A 16,338-nucleotide genomic window follows, 5' to 3' on the forward strand; every position below is an offset into this window, starting at 1 on the left:
GCAAAACAAAAAACATTCTGAAACAGTGAAAACATTCTAAAAACAATTGCAATTAAAACCATTCACTTATCCAATGATCTCAGAGTTGCCAGAGGAGAGAGAAATGAAGAGTGGGATAAATGAGAGAAAGGGAAAATGTGTGTGTGTGTGTGTGTGTGTGTGTGTGTGTGTGTATGTGTATATATATATATATTTAACAGTGTTTTATTTTTACTGCTGTAAAACCAATTGCAAAAGGCTTATTTCTCACCCGCCATTCCACAGTAGGCAACAAGCACACATTTAGTGCTTTAAATGCCGCCCCGAAGGAGGACCAACACCAACAAGACTCAATACATTTTGCTTCTGAAGAAAGAGAAGCAAATATCTCTCCCCGCCCCGCCCCCCAGAAAGAGTCAAGGTGCAGAGTATCCAAAGCTATCTTATTTAGGCATCTGAGACAGAAGATCCTACATGCGCCCCCACTCCTTCTTTGCAGGAAATGTACAATAATAATAAAAATCAGCAATTTGCTGCCTTTTCTCAACACCCAAACCAGAGGAAGCTGCCTCATTCTGCCTAATATTAGGGCCAGTGACAATCCCATCTTTCCCTTTCAAGCCATCATGACCCATGGTTTTCATTGACTGTGTGCACTTAAGCCATCCAAAGCAGCAACACCCATATCTTTGTGTGGAGGCAATTCTCTGAGCCTTCAAGCACTGCACTATCAACTGTAGTGCATGCATGAACCAGCCTCAAGCTTTGATAAGCAGAGATGGGGGAGAAATTCAGTTCAATTCACATTTTGCGAATTTGCACTTCCTGAAAGAAAACGCAACCATCCTTTCAATTTCACACTTCTGTTAATTTTGTGATGGAGTCCTTCTACCAAAAATGTGTACATAAATGCATATATTAGATCAAGGTGTGTTAAAAATGCAAATGCTCATGAAAATATATATTAAATATGCATTATGTTAGGTGATTTTTGGCAACGCTGCATAGGAAAACATATATTAAAGCAGACAAGCACGCTAAAAGCCTGACCAATTTTTCTGAGAACTTTAAAAAACCCTCACAGACTGAGGGAGAAATGTGCTGAACTAAATTTAAGTTTGGAAAATTGAGAAATGGAAACTGACAGATTCATCTGTTCCAATCTGAAAGGAGAAAGTTTCCAACCTGCAGGGTGATTCTCTTGCTGTAGAAATTAGAAGTGACCCTCTCCATCTCCTCCATTTCCTGCTGCTGTGCAATTTTTTTTTTTTTTTAGAGGAATCCTATTTCCTGTGGTTTACCAACTTGGTTCATTTGTGTACATGCTAGCATATTACAACCCCTGAGAAATAGCATACTTTGAATGCCTTATCAACAGATGATAGATCTTCCATGAAAAAGTAAATCTTGTAGGTTGATTACACTGACCTAACAGTTCCCCTAATCTTAATTCTTGCATAAAAACGTAATTTTGCAAGATAGATCCTGCTGGGCCTTAATGAAGGCACATAATTTATTTCAGCTTTTTTAAAAAATATATATATCCTCAGTCGTGCATAAAGGCATGAAGTGGAAATCTGAGCATTATTAAAATGATTCCATAAGCTAAGACTGCCTACCGCAGAGTTTGAGCTAAACACAGCAATGAGTGATGAGATTCAGTGGGTGGGCAACCACAATTGTCTTTTGAATTAAGTGGGGGGTGGGATCAAGGAGGAAGAAGAGATAAAAAGGTGTCAGGTTAACAATCATGCAATTATGTGTGTGTTGAAGAAATCAGAAGTGGAATTACATCAATGTGCAATTTACTAAGAGATTTATTTCTTTTTTCAAAAGAGCATTTAGCAAATCTTTGATTTGTGTACTTGTGTCTTTAAAAACTCTAGTGTTCCACTTTATACACAACAATGTACACATACCACCTTGACCAAAGGACACTCAGCAGTTTTAACCTGATTATTATACAGGCACACAGCCACTGTGCTTCAGATATATGCACCCAGAACTTCACTGCCAAGCTTAACCCAGAATTCTTTGCTGGACTATTGTGGCTCAGAAAGGAAGGCAAAGGTAACAGCAAAGAAATTGCAGCAAGGTGTAAATGAATATATCTTACATGGGCAGCCCTGGTTCTCTACATGGCGAGTGTGCAAGTTATGGGGCTGGAAATGCCTTATCCCAAGTAAGAGGTTTTGCTTAGCTAACTGATCAGTGCATATAAAAATAAATAAACTGTGCTCCTCCATCACCTGTATTTCGGACCTTTCTCTTCACAATCTTCTGAAGTACTTTACAGCAGTTATTGAAATTAGTGGTGGACTAACCCCGGCCAATAGATGTGAGATGGGCGCACAAACCCCAGAGTCTGTCAAGACTGGCCCATTCGGGCAGGGGTACCTTTACCTTTACCTTTAACTCCTCTCAGCTCAGGGAGGGATTGTGTTCAAATTTTCCAAAACAGTTAGACAATTTCTTTTTTCTCCCCGCCCCCAAACCCAATTCCAAATTGGGAAATGCCTTCACTCTTCTAGCGATGTCATCAGGACTGCAAAGGAGTCCAAAATCATTCGCTTCTCCCAAGCCCAAGCCCAAATCCCCCAGTTTCTCAGTAATTGCCCCCCATCAGTGCAACATCAATGCCACCCTACATCAGCCACTGCCATGCTCACTCACAGAGAGACAATCTTTGCACCTTTTTCAGAAAAGAGAGAGAACGTGTGTCTAGTCCTGGCATCCAGTGAAGTATGGGAATATTTTTGGGGCCACAATCCATATAGGAGAGGCTGGACCAGTGCAAACAGAAACTGACCAGGATGAGCAAAGTCTCCTGTGCATTGTGGATTTTTGAGGGGCTATTTATTGAGACCTTTTGTGAGCACCATAAGAGGTACTGCAGACACACTGGTGCCCACAGGTGTCAGTTGGAAACCCTTGTATAACTGTTCAGCCAATAAAATTAGTGAGTGAGTGTTTTCATGGTTGGGGGGTGGGTTCAGGGAGATTTGCAGACAACGATCAGTTTCAAGTCTACTTTAAGGTTTCATAAACTTTCAAAGTTAAGGTTATTATATAATGTTTTTTAACCAAACTGAGATCCTTGCATCCTCATAAAGTTACCCATTCCCAAGTTTTAAAAAGTCATGATAATTATGATTCACTTGTTAGAGAGATCAAATATTTTAATTTCTTCTGCAGAGGCTATCCTTAGCAAAAGGTCCTGGCAGACCAATTTAGTTTAAAAGCCTTGTATGGAGGGCAAGGAAGAGGTTATTAAAAGATGCATAGACTAATACAGGACTCAATAAGTCTCGCTTTTCCCCAAAAAAACAAAGGAAGCCCATTACATTTGACCTTTCATCTTTTGAAATGATTAATCTTTACAGCAAAATTTTTCCTTAATCAGCTCTTTAATGCTAATCACAGAAAATGACTCCCCAACTTTTAGAAGCTTAATTTGGAACAATTCCTGCTTCCAATACCTCTTTGAAACACAGTCTTAAAAAGCGCAGCTCATTTCTGCTGGGGACATACTTCTAGAAGGTCAAAAAATAAAACTTGTGCTATTTCTACTCACCTTATATTAGAAGATGTATCAAACTACCCATGAACACTCATACGATATATCATTGAACATGAATGGATCCAGTGACCTGTAGAGGACAAGGTTATTGAGCAACCTATTAGACATGCTGACAAAAATACAATATTTGGGTCATATTATACAACATAAAAACAATTACTTTAAAATGTTTCACTGGGATAGTTTAAAGATACAGCTCACAAAAACAAATTAACTTAGAAGAGAAGACCTCTTTATGCATTACATTTAGAGGTGACACAATTGGGTATAGGCACCAAATAAGGCAACCAAAATAAGCACCTGTAAGTTAATTAGAATTGTGCACTCTTTTACGTCTTAAAATATTACTTTAAGTGTTTTAGTTCAAAAGTATGCCAAGCTGTCTTAGGCATGCTTTGGGGCCTGGGCATGCCCAGTTTTGATTTTGGGTGTTTTTTAAATATAATGATGATGATGATGATGATGATGATGATAATAATAATAATAATAATAATAATAATAATAATAATAAATATTATAGACATTCCTATAAATAAACAATCATCATGTCTCCATTCACCATACACTTTATACAAGCAGGTATCATAAAGTCAATTGTTTCATCGATATTACGTTCTGTCTACTTGAACAGATACAATATCCTTACGGTTTTTAGCTCTTACAATTTTTAGCTCTTATTTTCTGATAACAGAATATTCATTTTTAAACCTTGCAGGAGTGGATAAATTTCTTCCAATGTTCCATAGCAAATTGTTTTATTTTTATGCCCCTCCTAAAAAATCTTGGGTGTGTGAAATATTGTACTTCGTTATTCTATGCCACACCCTGTTTCTCCATTTTCTCTATGTCAGCAGTTCTCTCCCCACCCTCACACCAGTTTTTGGCCATTGAAACATTGGCACAGGCAGGAATCAAGAGGCGAGGGGAGATAGCTCCATCATGCAAGCACTGCGTTGAATTCTTCACCATATATTTGCTTGGGCCACTACACAGTATATAAGCAGGCATTCCTAAAAAGAAAAACAACCAGTTTTTCTACGTTTGCACATATAAACCTCATATAACAGATTTTATTACAATCTGGTATGTTGTATACTGCCTTGATATCCTTTTATGAAATTGTGGATGATAAATACAACACACTTGTCGCAGGGCCAGCCCTACCATTCGGCACAGTGAGTCAGCTTCCTTAGGCAGCTCATTTGGGATGTAATGAAAGGGCAGCAAATTACTAGACATCTGTCACTGTATGCTTACTGCCAGGGAAAGGTACCTGTGAGATTTTCTGCCTAAAGTGGCAAAATAACTCGACCAACCAGAAGTGCTTTGTATCTTGACATGGAGGGGTGAGGGTGGTGTTATCTACTGCTCTGCCTCAGGTAGGAACATGTTTTGTGGTGGCCCTATACAGCTGTATGCATGCTCCATCATCCCTGACCACTGGTCCTGCTAGCTAGGGATAATGGGAGTTGTAGTCCAAAAACAACTGGAGACCCATGTGTGGGAAACTCAGTGCTAAGGGAATCCAGTCAATGTTTTATGTGCTCCAGTTCACCAATAGTTTGAGCCCAGGATCTACACAAAGCTCAGGAGCTCTGGAAGCTCTGGAAAAGGTGTACCTATGGGTTGGAGAAATGGGAGCATACAAAAATCACCTGTCAGGCATTGGAAGTCCTCCTGTGACACTTGGATCACACACACACCACCCTTGGCTCAGCACACCAGTACCTGCTTTGCCAGAAGAAATCCACCAGGATCTCTACCAGGAAAAGCCGCTGCTTCTGCAGGAAGGAACAGAAGTGGGTAGAGAGGTACAGAGCAGCTACAAGGAGGGGCATTTCTCCTGTCCAGGAAGGGGCACTGATACGGCTCGTTGCCAAAGGCGCAAGGGACCTTAGATATGCCTCGTGCTCAGGAGACTGTGCACTGAGGCAGGTGATGAGATCTATTTCTGACCAACTTTTCTTATGCCTAACACGTGTTCAGGTTTGTCCTATGAAAGGTGGGTTGGTCACCAACCTTCGTGTAATTAGTACACATAGGAGCCAACTCTCCCCTCCACCCCAATAAATTATTTGAGGGTGCCTGCCCTGCCCAAAGTTGATGAACGTTGCCATTCAAGTGGGGTGTGTATGTTTATGCATCTTGTGGTTGATTATGCAGGGTGGGGCTTACCTGCCCCCTCTCCCAATATTTTATTCAAGTTGGCACCCCTGACAGTACAGAAAAATAACCTACAGAAATTAACTGTGGCCTGGTTTATATGCCTTTAGGAAGGCTTCTGTGTGGTAGATCCTGCTTCAGCATTCTGTGCTTTTCTTAACCCATCACAGCAGCTCCCCCTTTCCCCGCTGCATACCATTCTGCAAATGTGCACAGAGTGGCAGCCTAATAAAAGTGTGCTGTGCAATTTTCAAATTCTCTCTCCATATGTGTCTCCCCCCACTCGTCTCCCTCCCATTTATTTCCCTTTTGTGCATTCCTTTATAGTCTCATTTTTTGTTCTGGAAAACTTTAGACTTCAGTTAAGATAAGCTTCACGGAAATGGTAACAGTAATTAGCACATACAAGGGCAAGTTCCTTGGGGGATTTCGAAATAAGAACTTTCCCTACCGAGATAAATAGTGGCAACGTGGAAATCAAAATGTTTTGGTAGCACTTGATAGAACCACAAAGACTCTCCAGTGAATTTTATCACATGGCTATGGACGCCTGTTCAGTGCTCCGCATAATAAAGAAATGTCTAATGTCAAAACAATTGCCTCAGAAACCTAAGATAAGTCTTTATGAAAAGTGCGAAATCTTAACACAAAAGAAAGGCCTGCTGTTTCTCCAACTGCCTAAAACAAATTGAAATAGGCAAGTTTTTAAAAATATAATCTCTCTCTCTGATAACTTAATTTCTTAAATGGGGCCCTATATGAGTGCTCTTGAGCAACAGTGGGGGGAAAAACAAGGAGTGTCAGATAACAGTCTGTGTATTTATTGTTTCAGTTCTTTGCCTTTTAACTATTACAGTGTTCCATTTCTCTTTCAATCATTTTAGGAACAGTTTAAGTACTGCTTGCCCTCCTCTATCATGGCAGTGACCCTATTATTCTATTATATAATGCAGCGCAGGGTAATAAAAGAGACACCCACAATCATTAATGCACGCCAATACGTTCTCCCTTTAATCTTCCAGCATCTCTTTGCCTCTGTATGCGTAATTAGTACACGGAGATAAACTGCTTTTCAGCTATGTATGATTTATGCAGTGTGGTGTAATTATAAATAAATTGAATCAACGAATACTGAATAAATCAGTTTCTGCCAAGAGAAAATTGAAACCAGTGGCCTTTCGCACAACGGAATCACTCTCTTGTTTGTCCTTTGATAGCTGTTAAAATTTCACTCTGTAAATATTTCTTTGTAAATTAGCTGACAATATGGAAATGCTCTTTATTCTCTGTGAAGTATACACAAATTGTTGTGCCTCCCCCCCCCGATATGCACATAGTTAGCAAACATAAATAACTGCAAAATAAGCCGTTTTGGGGGGTTGCTGCTGCTGTGCCAAATAGAATTAATTGTGATATTCTTTAGAATTGTATCTGCGGAAGGGCCCAATATAATTTGCTTATAGTACAGGAAATACAAAGTGAGGGCATTGCAAAGTACGTTATCTTCCTTAAATACCACCCTATTAAAAAGCATGGGACTGGTCAGAATGTTTCCATATATGATTTATAAGTACAAGCTGCAACCATGACCCAATATGGGCAGTGTCTGATTTCTAGAAAAAGACATGCAGAGGGTTAAATCTGTTGGGAGGTCACAGTACCTTTCAATGTGTAAACCCTTTTCTCCCAACCCCTACCACCATATCAGAGGGATGGGGAACGTGTGGTCCTCCAGGGCTTGTTGCTCTACAACAGGCACCCGCAACCTTTCGCCCTCCAGATGTTTTGGCCAACAACTCCCATGATCCCTAGCTAACAGGACCAGTGGTCAGGGATGATGGGAATTATAGTCCATAACATCCAGAGGGCCAAAGGTTGGGGATGCCTTCTCTACAACCACCCCAACATTCATTGTTGACTGTGGCTGATGGATGCTGGAGTCCTACAACATCTTGGAGGGTCACAGACCCACTCATCACTCTGTAAACAGCTACTCCGTATTTAAGGGGAGAAATGTGCTTAAGGGCACTTTCATTGGTCCCCACATTGTGTTATGTCCCAGTGTTAAGACCTGGAACTGAAAACAGTAGCTGGAGCAAGCCTTGCCACAAAATTAAATGCTGAGCACATAGGACGCGGGACTTAGACCTGGATGATCTGCATTTAAATCACAACTAAGAACATAAGGAGAAGCTGTTGGCTCTGGCCAAGGGCCCCCTCCAGTAGAGAATCCTGTTCCCAACCATATGAACATGGGAAGCTGACAAGCAGAAACAGCCCTCTTCCCACTTGTGATTCCCAGCAACTGGTATACTAATAGTAGTAGTAGTTGTTATTATTTTATTTATACCCTGCCCACTCTGGGTCATTCAGAGACATACTGCCTCTGACAGTGGCAGTAGAATGAGAGTGGCCATGTGCTGTTCTTGTTTACAGAAGACAGCCATCTATTTGAAGGTGATGACAAAGGGCAGTAGTTCAGTAGTAGGGCATCTACTTTTTGCATGCAAAAAGTCCCAGATTCAACCCTTGGCATCTCCAAGTAGGACTGGCCAACAGTCCTAAAATCCTGGCAAGCCACCGCCAACCAGTGTAGACAAAACTGACTTTGATGGACCAACCGTCTGACTCACTGAAAGGCAGCTTCCTATGCTCCTCTATTTAAAAGGGTTGTCTCGTTCAAGTCTGGTTTTAAAGATAATTAGCAAGATCATAAGTAGAGCAGAGATGTTAGTACCTGGACAGTAATCTGAGCAGGCACTGTTAGTGGGTGGTTCCCTAGACTAGATGGGTAGGAGATTGCCTGCTCTTGATGGGGTTACACTTCCTCTGAAGGAGAAGGTTTGTAGCTTGGGGGTACCTCCTGGATCCTTTGCTGCCAGTTGAGGCTCAGGTGGCCTCAGTGGCCCAGAGTGCCTTCCATAAGCTATGTCCCTATCTGGACAGGGAGAGCCTAACTACTGTTGTCTATGCTCTGGTAACCTCAGGGTTAGATTACTGTAATGCAATATATGTAGGGCTACCTCTGAAGACGGTTTGGAAACTTCAGCTAGTGCAGAATTCAGCAGCCAGGTTACTCACTGGAGTATGACGGTTTGAGCATATTATACCGATCCTGGTCCAACTGCACTGGCTACTAATTAGTTTCTGGGCCCAATTCAAAGTGCTGGTTTTTACCTATAAAGCCTTAAACGGCTCAGGACCGCAATACCTCAAGGACCGCCTCTATCCATATGAACCTACCCAGACCCTGGGATCATCTTCTGAGGCCCTTCTTCGTGTGCCCCCTCCTCAAGAGATACAGAGGATGGCAACACAAGAACAGACCTTTTCTGCAGTGGCTCCCCATCTGTGGAATGCTTTCCCCAGGAAAGTTCACCTGGTGCCTTCATTATACACCTTTAGGCACCAGGCTAAAACGTTCCTTTTTAACCAGGCTTGGTTGATTTGATTGACATCCTATGCCCTTTTAAAATGGGGTTCTTTTATTGGGTTGTTGTTTTTATTTTGATTATATATTTGGTGGTTTTATATTTTGATTTTGTTCTGTGAACTACCCTGAGACCTCTGGTTATAGAGCAGTAACAACTTGTTCACTATCTTCCCCAGTATGGTGAGATGTGCTGTATTTCTACATACAGTAATTATTTCTAAATTTGCATCTATACATAAAACTTACCACATGTAAACTTGCGAACCTGTGCCCTGTTCTCTGTGACACATTTCTTCCCTTTCTTGGGTGACGTGTATGTGGCCACTCAAGTCACAGCTGAATTGTGTGATCAGTCATCCGGAGTAGCCGCGCCATTCAATCATGCATTTAAATGCATGTCCCATTGCACCCACAATGAAATTCCACCACCAAATGCCTCTCACTTGAGCTTTGCAGTGGTGCATTACCACCAAAATGCATGCACAGTGCTTGAATTACAGGGAGAAAGGTAGGGGCCTCCTCAAATGAAAGTTGCAAGCCCCAGTTTCTGACTCCCCAGGATTTTTAGCCTTGAAGTCATGTCCCCTGCAATAGCTAAAGGGACCCTAGCAAGCATAAGAGGGACTCCCCTCTGGCAACCCTGTAATTTGAGCACTTTGCATGTATGGTAGGGCAGGAAGCGGCAAGTGCACATCAGAGCCCAGTCGCACCAGCGCAACATCCTGATCAGAGACTTTCTCTCAGCCAATTACTTGCCTGACAGATTGTACAGCCTTTAGCAACCAAGGGTGCACCTCTCGTTGGCATGCCTCCAACTTTCAGGAATGCAGCTGTAATTTTCCCAGGCATAATGACTCGCATTTAGATCTGGAAGCAAGGGAAATGGATGGCACAATTTAATTTAAATATCGAAAATAAAGTTTGAATCCTCTGATGCCTCTACCCCCCACCCACCCACCCCCACAAGGACGCCAATGTCCTTCCTCATTGAGATTAAAGAGGCGCTTTGCTGGCTAAAGCCAGCGGAAAGACACATGACCCCCACAATTCCTCAGAACTGCTCTGCCTTGGCGATACACTTGCAGCGTGGCAATAAATCTGCCAGCTTACGAGGCACAGACACGGCATAATTTACAAAGGCAAAACAAGATAGCCGTGTAATAATCCGTCACTGGAATGGGGCCTGGTGCTTTGCCACACCAGAGCAGGTCACTCCTTGATGAGTGCTCCGCCGTGCCGGTTCTGCAGCAGGCCGTTCTTTTTTTAAAATAAATAAATAAAGTTGCCAGTTGTAAGTTATCTCATTTGTGGCCTCTCTTTTCCCTCACAGCCACTTCTATTACCCGGCCTGGCATAAATCACCTTGCTCTGGACACAAGGGTAAGGATATGGAGCCTTCCTCCTCATGAGGTAATCAATACCACTCCAAAGATAAGCTAGCCATCGAAAGGTGGCAGGGAAGTGTCAGCTCCCCCCCACACACACACCTCAGGAGCTCTGCATATGTTGCCAAGGCAGTCCACTTTATTGCAGTTTACCTGACCCGGGAAGAGAAAGAAACAGCGCAGAGCCTGCTGACAGAGTCCGAGAGGCTACAAAGTGAGGGTTGCCACAGAAAACACCTTCTGCAGCTGCCTTTTTACCATTTTACACAAGCAAGCTGCATGGAGTGTGTGTTATTTGTGAGGCTGTGTGCCTCTGGCTGTGTACACACCACACTGAAAAGAGCACACCTCCCTCCACAAAGAATTCTGGGAAATATAGCTTGTTAAGGAAGCTGAGGGTTACAGCTCTCTTGAAGGGTAAACTACATTTCCTGGGATTCTTTGAGGCAGCAGGTGCTTTAAATATATGGTGTGACCAGTGCTTTTTTTCCTAGAAAAAGAGGTGCCAGGACTCATCACAAACATCTCCCCTGTTCTCTCAGAATGCCAATGGCACCCACCTGAGAGGTGCCACAAGTTCTGGCTGAGGGGGGGAAAAAAGCCCTGGGTGTGACCCTGAAGTAAGCCTGAGGGAAAACACCAAACATGTTACTGTAACCAAATAAAGTGTAGGCTCTCCCACCCTACCAAGGAAAATGCACATATTAACCCTCATAGCCCTATATGGCATTTTGTTAATGAGACTAGTGGCGTTTTCGTTCCACTCGGCCCATATTTTTCCTTCTAAAAAAAAGCAGATTAGGAGCATTAACTTTACAGAGACCTGATTTACACATAATGAGGTAGGAATAAGGAGGCAAGCCAAGTGGAATGTATCACTTTTCAGGTGGGGCTATAACCTTTGCACATTCAGTTCCTGGTGTCTCCAGGTAGGCCTGGACCAAGGCACTGTTGGAAACTCTGAAAAGCCCCTGCCAGTCAGTGTAGGCTGCACTGAGCTAGATGGACCAATGGTCCTGTTCTGCAGAAGGCAAGCTTCCTACGCTCCCAGCGTTTCTGAATGCTTGTGGGGGGGCGGCGGTGTGCGTAAACATTTTCCTGGAAGTAAAAAACCAACAAACTCTTTGCAGCAGGCATTGGACTGGGCTACAACCTTCCTTCCTAATATACTAGTTTTTGGTGGCGATGGAGGTTTACATGAGGAAACAATCAAACTAACTACCCCACCTGCAATCCAGAGTGGTGCATGTTGGAGAGAAAGCTTTGGAAGGAAGATTCTTACTCTCACCCACCCTCATCCACCTTTAAATAAACATTCCCCATGAAAATGCTTAGGCTACAATGTATCACATGCGCCTAGCTTTACAAATAAGTGAAGATTTTACTCAGAGTTGCAGCAAACAAGCTCCCACCAGTAAAAAAAAGAAGAAAAGGAATGACCTTGTTTCCTTACCAAAGAATCGTGCAGACAGAGGCAGTAGAAAATCTCATTTTAGAGAAATTCACCCACTTGGCTTTTCTACAGCTGCAAGCCATGCTGCAATTTCATCAAGGAAGCTGAGATAGGGGTAAGAGGGAGAAGCAAAGGCTTCTGGGAGGAGAAAGGAAAGATATCAGGTGAGAGCTGGTAGCAATTACTGTCCTCTGCAGGTGTTAAGGAATAAGAATTACTTTTAAGAGAAGACTCTGTATTCTACTTGTGTGATTCATAGTTATAATTTTACTGTATTGTGGATTTTTTTTTAATGAAGAGAGAGAGAGAGAGAGAGAGAGAGAGAGAGAAGGCAGCTACTACAAGCTCTAGACAGAAGTCACAGACTCAGCTGCCAGCAGAACATTCCTTCTTCCATTTACAGGGATTGCTCAGGAAGTTTGGAGACTAAGAGCCCAACAGGTATTGCATTTTAAGGCAGAGTGGGGTCACTGGTGTTGGGCTAGCATATTGAGGGCTCCATGGGGAATTACTCCCACTTGCCAAAGGGGTTTCGAGTCCTGCTAATGACAACTGGGTATATACAGTATCATCTCCCAGCAGGGGTTAGCAACGCTGTTGACAAAAATGGTTGCCAGATTTGTGAAGTGTGAATTGTTGCATATGGTTTACGAAAGCATACAGGCACACACTTTTCAAACTTTACAATCACTTCTTTTCAGAGCAGCAACCTTTGAGGACCTTAATTTTAAGTTAAAAAGATGCTTATGTAGACCTGAGTGGAGGAAATGCAGAATTTCATATAATTCCTGGGAATAATCAAGGAAGATATCCTGGCATTGTGTAATATAAGCCCTTTCACATAATAACAAGTGGCTGAAAGAGAAGTATACAGTGGGGATGGGGAACCTGTGGTTCTCCAGATGTTGCAGGAATGCACGTGCCATAATCTCTGACCATTGGGCTATGCTGCCTGAGGCTGGTGGAGCCCAAACACATCTGGAGGGCCAAATGTTTCCCATCCTTGCAATATAGGCAAGGTGAGAAAACAGAGGCTTGTAAATTTATTGCTATTATTATTTCATAACACAAGCCTCTCAAAAAGCAACAACATAGCACCACTTTGAAATGACACAGGAGCCTCACTACCAAGTCCCTGCAACACGCAAAAAGAGTTGTGGTCTGCAGCCATTAAGATGCCACAGAACTCCACACATATCTTCCTTGTTGTTGTTGTTGTTGTTGTTGTTTGTGTTAAAAACTCTTCCCAGTACTTCTGTTCCTTTTACTTACTGGTGACAACTAGCTTTCTAACAAGGGTATTTTAGCAAAAGAAAGCAAGGACTACTTTATCTAATGTTCTTGCTCTTTGCCAATTACAAAGAGGGTTGCCAATAGTGGTAGAAGAAAATGGCTTGTGTGCAGGCGAAAATACTAAACTGTTCCTTACCTTATGTATGTAACTGAATATATCACATATCAGCTGCTTAGTAACTAATTTAACCCAGCCCCTCCCTCCTCAAAAGTGTGCATATATCAATATTTATATATGTTTCACATAGACTGTTTGGAAATTTATAGGTCTCTTGCCCTTTAACAGTTTAGTACAACGAGTCATTAAATCTATAAGTGTTAATTAATTGATAAATACCATTTGGGAAATAGCTGGACATGCATTCTGATGAGTCTGGATTGGAAGTGTCAGGAGATAAAGCTCTCAAATGAAGAGCTTTGCTAAAATTAGAAGTGGTTGTACCAGAAACAGATAAAGGTCAGCTCCGTTTTTCTGTAGTGTAGATAAAGGGATGCTGTTAGGGGGACGGGGAGAAAAGGGAAAGCAACAACAGGGATGCAACTCATAAGGGAACTGCAAGTCACTGAAGCTAAATTAATTTGTCTTTCTGATGGCTTTGCGTTCATGATGAGAAAATAAGTTTTAAAATCGAGATATTCTGAAAGCCCCAGTCTATCACACCTCTCCTGCAAGTCCCATCTAGGTGGGCAGCAATGCATGGCAATCTAAAAGTGCTAATTAAGGTATCCAGGCAACTCTCCATTGTCAGCCTTTCCCTCCTCCCTGAAACACACTAAGTTAACCGTTTAATTTTTAGGACTAATAAGCATGAAGTGCAGTGACATTTCTAATTGTTACTCTGATATTTGGGAGTTGCTGAGCTGCTCCGATGTGGCTGTTAATCTAGTGAAAAGCTTACAGCCAAGCCAACTGAAATGAGAATTTCCTCAGCCCTTCACACAAATACGAACAGGAGGACAGGACTTTATCCAGACATTACTGGGCGCTTAGGCAAATGTGGTGTAGTGCTGCAAGCCAAGTTCCTATCGAGGTGTCATGCCAGACCGTGATACCTGCCTACTATGATTGTCTAGGAATAAAGTGATTTCAGTGCAGAACCAGAGGAAGGGATACACCCTGCAGGGTTTGGCCACAGGTGCTTGTCAGGGAGTGCAAGTCAAAAACATCTCTTCAGCTGCCACCTTGTAAAGGCGCGGCTAGAGCGCCATTTGGGCATTTGCTTTCATGTGATCAGTCCAGCATCCTGTACAGTGGTACCTCGGGTTAAGTACTTAATTTGTTCCGGAGGTCCATTCTTAACCTGAGGCACCACTTTAGCTAATGGGGCCTCCTGCTTCTGCCGCGATGCCAGAGCATGATTTCTGTTCTCATCCTGAAGCAAAGTTCTTAACCCGAGGTACTATTTCTGGGTTAGTGGAGTCTGTAACCTGAAGTGTATGCAACCTGAAGCCTATGTAACCCGCGGTACCACTGTACTCACTGCTGCCAGCCAGATGCCTGTGGGAAACTCCCAAGCAGGACTTGAGCACAAAAGCACTCTCCCCTCCTGCCATTTCCAGGACCATTACTGTCTCCAACCATGGATGCGGAGCATAGATGTCATAGCTAGTAGCCATTAAGAGCCTTATCCTCCGTGAATTAGTCTAATGCTGTTTTAAAGCTGCCCAACTTGGTACCCATCACAGCTTCTTGTGGGAGTGAATGCCATTGCTTAACTATGTTATGAAGAAGTACTTTCTTTTATCTGCTTGGAATCCCCCAACATTCAGCTTCCTGGGATGCCATGAATTCTAGTGTCATGATGAGGAAGAAAAACTTTTATCTACTCCATGTAACGCACCTCTAAACTAAGACGTTCCCAAATGTAGCAATCTTTCCTCATAGAGGAGTTGCTCCACCACACTCTTTATCATTTGGGTTGAAATGATGCAAGATCTGTCGATTTTGCTACCTTAAAGCAAATCAAAGGAGTCCCAGGATCAAAGGAAGAGTTGGCTCTGGAAGAGGCTGGGAACTTCTCCCACTGGATCAAGCTCTTAAGTCATTTACGTTGGAATCAAGTGAGAGAGGAAAACATACCTGGATGAGCTCTGTCTGTTGTTGGTGACCACACATAATCTTGTGAAAGCACTCTAAGCATGCCAGTCGGGAAAGTGAGAGGAATTGCTGCTAATGAGTCGTTTGTAATAACTGTTACATTTTACCAGTCATTATATTTTGCGCACTCTTCAATACCACCTTGGTGTCATGTCGACACGATGGGCAATCTACAAATAGTAGAGATAAATAAAATCCCCATCACCTGGCCCACCATGTTCCACATATTGCAATGGGGTGTATGCGAGTCTGGAGAGCTTGCTTTCCCCATGTGATTTAAAATCCTGAAATCTGCCTTGGAGGTCCTGGGATGGGTCTCACAGTCCTGGAATTCACTTCCAAATGAATTACCATTCGCCCCCACAGTAGAACCTTACAAATGGGGCTTCACAACTTCTGTCTTCGGCACCACCTTTCTCTAAGAGAGTAAATGGGGTTATGCAATTCAGGGTGGCTTTCTCATAGTAATGGATACCTTTCTGCAGAGTCTAATATAGGAGTGTGGGAACTTAGCCACCCCACCCCCCGGATGCTCCCAGAGTACAACTACAATCATCTCCAAACATTGCCATGTTGTCTAGGGCTGATGAGAGTTGCAGTACAGCCGTATCTGGAGGGTTTTCCACCCCGGCCTAACATATCAATCTGCATTTTCTTCTGTGCAAGTCACTTTGTGGGGATATGGCCCTGAAATGTTGACCTCCTTCTTCTTTGGGCTGGAATAACAGATGGGCAAACTAGAGACATGGCTACGGACTCAAATTTGCAGGGACCGCAACACCTCTGAAGAAACAGGAGGCCCTGTACAAAATCTCAGCTGAGGCAATCCTGTTAAGCAAATAAGTGTTGGATATAACTCTATATTTCAGGTACTTTTCATATTGAAACAGATGTGAAAATTATCACCATAGGTAGAACTATATGTTTTAACAAATAAATTATGATTTTTTAAAA

The 16,338-nt window shown here is 42.6% G+C and overlaps 1 long non-coding RNA gene across 1 annotated transcript in view; it reads right to left on the bottom strand.

Annotated features, from left to right (window-relative positions):
• The window catches only part of LOC309515825, a 34,442-nt gene extending 22,300 nt beyond the window's left edge, over nucleotides 1–12,142 (bottom strand). Inside the window, exons 1-3 of the long non-coding RNA XR_014212679.1 lie at nucleotides 11,994–12,142; nucleotides 9,912–10,022; nucleotides 3,554–3,629 (exon numbers count right to left, since the gene is read on the bottom strand). This is a non-coding gene — a long non-coding RNA (uncharacterized lncRNA). The remainder of the gene's footprint in view (nucleotides 1–3,553; nucleotides 3,630–9,911; nucleotides 10,023–11,993) is intronic.
• Nucleotides 12,143–16,338: the final 4,196 nt, after the last annotated feature.

This window comes from Podarcis vaucheri (genome assembly GCF_965113315.1).
Source record: "Podarcis vaucheri genome assembly, chromosome: 12".
Taxonomy (NCBI): Eukaryota; Metazoa; Chordata; class Lepidosauria; order Squamata; family Lacertidae; genus Podarcis; species Podarcis vaucheri.